General features: G+C 40.7%; 1 pseudogene; it reads right to left on the reverse strand.

Annotated features, from left to right (window-relative positions):
- The window catches only part of LOC125088918 (zinc finger protein 107-like), a 166,738-nt pseudogene that overhangs the window by 60,380 nt on the left and 97,656 nt on the right, over positions 1-8,702 (reverse strand).

Below are 8,702 nucleotides of genomic sequence, written 5' to 3' on the forward strand. Positions count from 1 at the left end.
AATAGGGAAACAGAAGACAGAGCACACAGCGACCTATGGAGGCCCAGTACCTACATGTTCATGGTTATTACAGAATACCTAGTGCCCAGCTCACAGGATATTTTGGGGATGAAATCACATCATATATATTATGTTCCCACTGTGGTGCACCATAACTTCCCTGTGAACACAGAATCAGTGCTCAGTCAACATTGCCGTAATGTATACGCGTTGTTTTCCAGATAGAGACTTGCTCAGACATTAGCACTCACTAGCCTCCTTTCTGTAAAATTTAAAGTGCTAAGACAGGATGTGGTCCTTCAGGATGGTGATGGTGGTCTTTTCTGGGACCTCGTGAGGACAGGACACTCACCAGTACAGTAAACTCCCAACAGTGAACAGTGAATAGTAAATTCTTTCCTGGGAACTCACCAGGAGTTGTTTGTGTTAACGTCAGATGGTCCGTGTGGGACCGCAGATATGCTGTGCTTGCATTCTCCAGTGTAGCCACTAAAGGTGGGTCTATTTGATTAAAATTTAAAATGTGGACTAACAAGGGACATCCCGGGAATGGAAAGAGGGATGCTAGGTATTACCTTGGAAGCACTGCTTTCTCTAGAAAGGTAAACTGACTACCCAAATTGGAAATCCTGTGGTCTCTTTTATCTGAGTCTGTGCCTCAGGAAAGTGAATGGCAACCGAAGCAACCCAGAAGTAGATAAGCCCCGAACTCTGTTCTCTGAGCTGTTCTGAGGAGGAATCAGGGAATGGCAGAAGAGCAGAAGAGGACAATTTCATGGTCTGAGTGGTCATTTGTGACCAAATCTGAAGGGACAATTTTTTTTTAAGATTTTATTAATGTATATCACAGAGAGAGAAAAGAGAGACAGAGAGCGAGCACAAGCAGGGGGAGCAGCAGTCAGAGGGAAAGGGAGCAGCAGGCTCCCGACACAGGGCTCAATCCCACGACCTTGGACTCATGACCTGAGCTGAAGGCCAACACTTAACCGACTGAGCCACCCAGGCTCGGTCCCTGATCCCCACCTGTTCTGGGGTACTCTTCATTATGGAAGATGCCCTATTCAGGTCCTTGAGTGGTTCCCCTGCATTCTCTTTGTGCCTATGCGTGGATTTTAGCAAGAAGAAAAGGAGAGGGTATCAAAACTCCAGGTGTGATGACAACTTTGGTCAGCAGGAGGACTGGTCTGTCCACAGTCTCTGGTCCCACCTTGCCTGACCGTGAGCTCAGGCGTGTGGGCCTGGTTGACATGGGATCCAGACGTAGGCTGTTGGAGACCACGACTGGTGACGGGAGGAGCACATGACTGCACGTTTTGGCTCTGAGAGGGGCGGCGTGTACAAGTGCTCCGTGCGCCTGTGCAGCACGGCTGGGAAATTCTGTCTGCGCAGGCGCTGCGGGGAGCCATTACTAAGGGTTACGTCTGGGAAATTCTGTCTGCGCAGGCGCTGCGGGGAGCCATTACTAAGGGTTACGTCTGAGGACGTGAGGGCAGAGTCGCGCTGAGATGCTGCGGGCATGTGCGAGAGTGGGCGGAAAGGGGCCCGGAAATACGTCACACGGAGTCTTCCACCCACTGACCACACAGGGAAGATGTTTGGGCCACTGAGAACGTTCTCCACGTGACAGGTGGTACTACGTGGTGTTAAAAGATGAAAGTATGTACCTTCAGATGTCCCAGAGTTAATTTCACCAGCTGGTTTGTTTGACAAAAGTTTAGGTCTGCTCCACTTGCAGGAGCTAGGAGTGGGGTTCTTGGTTTTTGCTTTTAAGGTTTTATTTATTCACTGGACAGAGAGAGAACAAGCAGGCAGAGTGGCAGGAAGACGGAGAAGGAGAAGCAGGCTCCCCCTGAGTAGGGAGCCCGCTGTGGGGCTCGGTCCCAGGACTCTGAGGCCATGACCTGCCGGAAAGCATGTGCCTAACCGACTGAGCCACCCAGGTGCCCTAGGAGCGAGGTTTTTAATGAGAGGATGTGGAAGGGAAGCCAGGACAGTGTTTGACTAGATATACTTTAAGAAGTTGGGGCGCCTGGGTGGCTCAGTGGGTTAAAGCCTCTGCCTTCGGCTCAGGTCATGATCCCAGGGTCCTTGGATCGAGCCCCGTATCGGGCTGTCTGCTCGGCAGGGAGTCTGCTTCCCCCCCCTCTCTCTCTGCCTGCCTGACTACTTGTGATCTCTGTCAAATAAATAAATAAAATCTTAAAAAAAAAAAAAAAAAAAGAAGTTACCTCATTTTGGAAGGCTATTTGACTGTAAGTGTTCGCTCTTAGGTTCATTTTCTTCCATTCCAGTGTAATGACCGTGAATTGAGATGTGGTTTCCTTTCAGACACTACCGAGGCATTACAGACACTTCCATCTATGGCTTCCCGGTTTAATTTCTCTAACAGTGGAAGCATAGTACTTAGGACACTATGGGGATTTTGCTTTGTTTTTCATAGGTAATTTAGAAACTGTACATTCAGGGAAGAATGCAAGTCATGATGCTGCAACATTCTGTCCCAGAGCCACCAGTTAAGTCACATGTGTACAAAGATCCACACTGCATGAAAGGCATAATAGTAGACCTATACCTTCAACTATAATTGTATAAACATGAGAATTTCAACAAGGATGTTGTCTTTGTAATTTTTGTGGGATATGATGTCTTTTCATGTTGCAGTGGATTCATCTCTACTAGTGTGAAAAGGCCAGCTTCTGGGAGCCTGGGTGGCTCAGCTGGTTAAGCGACTGCCTTTAGCTCAGGTCATGATCCTGGAGTCCCAGGATCCAGTCCCACATCGGGCTCCCAGCTCCATAGGGAGTCTGCTTCTCCCTTGGACCTTCTCCCCGCTCGTGCTCTCTCTCAAATAAATAAATAAAATCTTTAGGGAAAAAAAAAAAAAAAGGCCAGCTTCCTATAGCACTGATTAAGGAATGCAATCGACAGTTAAGTTTGATATGACAATATTTATGTAAATGAACCAAGTACAAAATATTTTAGTGTCAGTGTGTGTTATAGTCTGAAACTGTGTAAGAAGGAAGCTCCACCTCAACCTCAGAAATTGTTAAGCCCGAAGATCAAACTATTATTGATTGGGGCCAATAATGGAAATTTTTACTTTATTTAGATGTTTTATAAGTTTATAACTTTTTTAAAGATTTTATTTATTTGTCAGAGAAAGCACACAAGCAGGAGAGCATCACGCAGAGGGAGAAGCAGGCTCCCCGTTCAGCAGGGAACCTGAGCGGGACTCCATCCCAGGTCCCTGGGACCTTGACCTGAGCTAAAGGCAGATGCTTAACGACTGAACCACCCAGGCATCAAGAGAAGAGGGAAATTTAGACACAGAGGTGTGTAAAGCAGAAGGCAGGGGCAGAGTGATGCATCTACAAGCCAAGGAAGGTCAAAGATAGCTTTGAGACTTAATCGTTGAGATAAAGTACGGCCCTGCCAAAAGGTTGGCTTCAGACATCTAAGCACCTCCAGAACTCTGAGACAATTTTTTGGGTTCTTTAGCAAGCCAGTTATGATCACTTGTACAGTAGCCCTAAGAAACTAAAATGGAGGGGTGCCTGGGTGGCTCAGTGGGTTAAAGCCTCTGCCTTCGGCTCGGGTCATGATCCCAGGGTCCTGGGATCGAGCCCCGCCTCGGGCTCTCTGCTCACCAGGAAGCCTGCTTCCTCCTCTCTCTCTCTGCCTGCCTCTCTGCCTACTTGTGATCTCTGTCAGATAAATAAATAAAATCCTTTAAAAAAAAAAAAAAGAAACTAAAATGGATCCTGTCCTCTCTTCCCTTGTGGCTCTGTTACCCAAAGCTCTCAAACTCTGTGCTCTCCATTTATCCCTGGCCCTTATTCTTACATACTATATCACTCCCCATTTTTGGGCTATGAATCTCGACCTAAAGTAGCAATGCTCCTTACTCCCTTCAGTGACATCCACGGTGGATACGGTCCTTGACGATACCGTTAATCAGTATTATGAAACATCCTACCACAATTCTGATTTTCTATCTTTTTGTGGAAGGTATGCACTACTCATACAGTCCCAATATTCTAATTTAGAGGATGTTCAACTATTTTTAGAATTTATTTGCATTTTTCCATTTAGTTTATATTAAAGTTTTACCCCAATAAGGCCATACCACCTACTAGACTGTCCATTCTAGAGATTCTATTAATTACCCCTATATTTGAGTGCTTTTCCCTACTCACCTATGTCTGTTGCCACACTGTTTTCAGATTCTCAAGCTTCAACATCAGCACCTCCCTGGGTCCCCAGCCTGATGGCCTTCTTTGCAGACTTCAGCCCTGGCAGCTCTCACAATCGCATTAGCAAATTCATTAAAGGAAATCTTCCACTCTCCATATGAGAGATAGACATCTATTTCTATGTATGATAAGCCTGTATCTATTTCTGTATCTGTGGATCTATGAAATATGGATTAAAAAATATACACAGATACATGCATATCCATTCTATTGATTCTTTGGAGAAACTTCAGATTCTAGTACCCACACATTTTCTTCACCCAACATCAGCCTGCTGATGTTAACTAATGCTAATAATACCATATATTATGTCTAATTTGATAAAATTTCCAGAATATGTGTTTTGAAAAATTTTTGTATTATCACAAAAATTAAAAGAGGGGAAAGTGAAATGCCAAATTCCATATGAAATCTTATGTGTGTGCATGTATGTGTGTGCTTAATTATTACTTGAATTTATGTAGTCTTTGATGTTTGTCATTAGTATTAGGTTTTCTTATACAGGAATTTCTTATTTTGAGTTCTTTTTAAACAGCTTTGGGCACCTGGGTGGCTCAGTGGTTAAGTGTCTGCCTTTGGCCCTGCATCAGGCTCCCTGCTTAGTGGGAGGCCTGCTTCTCCCTCTTCCTCTCCCCTTGCTTGTGTTCTCTCTTCTGCTGTTTCTCTGTCAAATTAATAAATAAAATCTTTTTAAAAAATTAAAACAGGGGGCACCTGGGTGGCTCAGTGGGTTAAAGCCTCTACCTTAGGCTCAGGTCATGGTCCCAGGGTCCTGGGATCGAGCCCCACATCAGGCTCCCTGCAGGGAGCCTGCTTCCTCCTCTCTCTCTCTCTGCCTGCCTCTCTGCCTACTTGTAATCTGTCTGTCAAACAAATAAATAAAATTAAAAAAAAAAAATTAAAACAGCTTTATTTGGATATGATTTACATGCCATATAGTTTACCCACTGAATGTGTACAACTGGTATCTTTTTAACTAATTCACATGTAGGTAAGCGAACCACTGTCAATTATGGAACATTTTATCACCTCCTAAGAAACTTCATACTCCAGCTATCACCACTCTCATCGTCTTATCCTCATGCCTAAGCAACCAATAATCTGCTTATTTGACTTCTTTTCAGTTTTCATCAGCTATTACTTACATATGACATTATATAAGTTTAAGGTATACGATTTAATGATTTGACATATGTATGTATCTTGCAAAACATTTACCACAGTAAGTTAACATCCATCACCTCACAGTTATAATTCTTTGCACGTGTGATAAGAATTTTTAAGAGCTACTCTTTAGCAACTTTTTTTTTTTTAAAGATTTTATTTATTTATTTGACAGAGAGAAATCACAAGTAGGCAGAGAGGCAGGCAGAGAGAGAGGAGGAAGCAGGCTCCCCGCCGAGCGGAAAGCCCGATGTGGGGCTTGAACCCAGGACCTGGGATCATGACCTGAGCCGAAGGCAGAGGCTTAACCCACTGAGCCACCCAGGCGCCCTTTAGCAACTTTCAAACAGGCAATAGAGTATTATTATAGCCAGCAAATATTCTATATGTGCACCTCGTTATCTACTCATCTGACAATAGACACAAGTTATTTCCATGTCTTGCCCATTAGGAGTAATGCTGCTGCATGTTCTTTATTTTTCACATGGGTGTAATTTTTCTAGATTTGTACTTGTAACTGTTCCATGCCATTGTCGTTGGAGAAGATGCTTGATAGGATTTCAATCAAATTTATCAAGACTTTTGTGGCCCAATATATAATCCATACTGGAGAATGTTCCTTGTGCATGTGAGAAGACTGTGTTTTCTGCTGCTGTTGGATGAAATGTTCTAAGTCGATCTGCTAAATGTCACTGAAATCTGTTATTTCCTTATTATTTTTTGTCCATTATTGAAAGTGCAGTAGTGACGTCCCCTACTATTGTATTGCTGTCTCTTTTTGTTCTTGTCTATTAATAGTTGCGTTATATATTGAGGTGCTTTGATGTTGGGTACATAAGTATTCCAGAGATTCTTTTTGTTGAAGTGACTCCTTTATTTTATTTTTTTTTAGAGAAAACAGATATTTATTTGAAAAACATAGATCACTACTATATTTATCCAACAAAACTGGTTTTTAAAAGTAAGTGACTCATATGTATCCAATCTTTGACCATAACAACACGCAATGCACAAAAGATTACCATATAGCTAAAGCACAAAAAACAATAGGCAGAAGTAAACGTCTTCTTGTTATAGACACTACATAAATACATAAACCTACACCTTTACTACAAACAGTTCATAAGTACGTGTTAGCCACCTTTTGCCAACAGGAAATGAGTAAGTGTTTTGTATTTGGTAAACGCATATATAGTGTATAAGACTTTTAGTCACACATAATGCAGTCTAAAAATCAAAGTAGAATGTAAGGTTTTCTTACACAAAAATATACATTTCAGAAAGAACCCAACTTGAACTAAATCCACTATCATAAGTATTTCAATGGTGACATATGCAATGCCTACCATTTGCATTGTATACAAAGAAAAGCTGCCCCGGAATAATATCAGGAATCTTACTAAAGGATATTACGATAACCTTCCTGAAAGGACAAGTTCATTCTTTGGGGACTTTAAATAGCAGAGAACAATGTAAATCAAATTACATGTAAATAAAATATGCACTGTGTAACAGCCAGAGGTTAGAAAACTGCATACCGTGGAAAAGATTTATTAGCCTGTACAAGGTAGTTTCAATAAACTATTGGCTATTTGTTACAGTAAATTACCAAGATTATCATTGCCCAACAGTATTTTTCCCCCACACACATCAAAACCTGGAAGCAAATCTTTCTCAAATGGTCATTTAGTGTTCTTTTTTTCCCAATCCTCAAAACACAGAAATAGATTCTTAAGTATCAACTAGCCATTTAGGGAACACATAAGATACAGATGTCCATAAACATTACACAAGCTACCACGAAAATACTTAGAAAAAACACTGTCAATATTTATGGGAAAATATGTTTTTAATAATGGTTAAGTATTTTATGAGTTATATAAACACACTATTCATGCCTACCAAAACCAGAATGGGGGGGGAAACCTTTTTGCCATTCTGCAAAATACCACATAATTAAAAACACTGCACAATGTAACCCCTTTATTTTATAATGACCATGCTGTGTCTTACTACAGTCTTTGGCTTAAAGTTTATTTTGTCTCACGTAAACATAGCTACTCTGATTTTGTTTCATTTCTGTTGCTTGATCTATCTTTTTCCACACTTGCACTTTCAGTCTCAGTGTATTCTTAAAGCTAAAGTGAGTCTCCTTGAAGGAAAATATACTTGGGTCTTCTATTTCTTTCCATTCAGCCAGTATCTATCTTTTGGTTAGAGAATTTAGTCCCTTTATACTTAAAGTGAGCAATGACACAGGTATGGAGTTACTTTTGTCATCCTTTTCATTGTTTCCAGTCTGTTTTAGAATTATTTACCCTTTCTTATTCATTTGCTCTGTATCTTTGTGATCTGATGATTTTCCATAGGGATATACTTAGGTTATTATTTTCTTAGGCTATTGTTTTCTCCCTATCTGTTGTGTATCTATTACAGGTTTTTGCTTTCTGGTTACCATGAGGCTTAAAGTAGCCATCTTATAACAGTTGATTTTTAAGTTTTTAACCACTTAATTTTCATACTAAAACTTTTTCAGGCCTGACGAAACTCAAAAAATGTGAATGTACAACTGTATGTAATTTTAGGGAAGTTATTTATTCTATTTCTGGTATCTGCTGATTTTCTCATTTCAACCACATCAACTGATACTCTCAACTTACAACGACTGCTATCATGAAGGTGCTTCAGTAGTTTACTGGACTGCCATTTCTTGTCCCTTAAAGACCAATCAGTAAATGATTTTGTCCTATCCAGGAAGTCTTTTTTAGTTTTAATGAATGGAGAATGGTGTTCTGAACACCTATTTCATGGTAATTTAATGTTCTAACCAAGAATAGTATCTCCATTTAGGTTTTCCTTATATACCGCGTATTGTATTTTCGTTCATCTTCCACAGAAAATCAGATATGCCTAAGACCCACCGATGGAAGAAGGGCAATTCATAGCTCTGATGCAGCAACATTCAGCCACATAATTTCACACCCACTAGGCAGAAATGAATTTTCTAGAGCGATCTGAGAGTAGAAATGCACTGATATTTACTAGTCACAAATCTCACATAAGGTCAGTGTAAGACAAAAACACATACTGAAATAAATTGTACTTATGCAAAAATCTATCCCTTGTATCTTTTGAAGCATAAGAGCATATACATTATCTAAATGTTTAATTTTGTATTATCCCTTATAAGTATTTTGAGGTACTGTCTAAACAGAGTAATGTACTCCTTCCTATTGATTTCTGTGACACTGACATTTGATGTTCAGTTAAATACATTTCTAAATA

This window comes from Lutra lutra, chromosome 17, assembly GCF_902655055.1.
Source record: "Lutra lutra chromosome 17, mLutLut1.2, whole genome shotgun sequence".
In the NCBI taxonomy this organism is placed as follows: domain Eukaryota; kingdom Metazoa; phylum Chordata; class Mammalia; order Carnivora; family Mustelidae; genus Lutra; species Lutra lutra.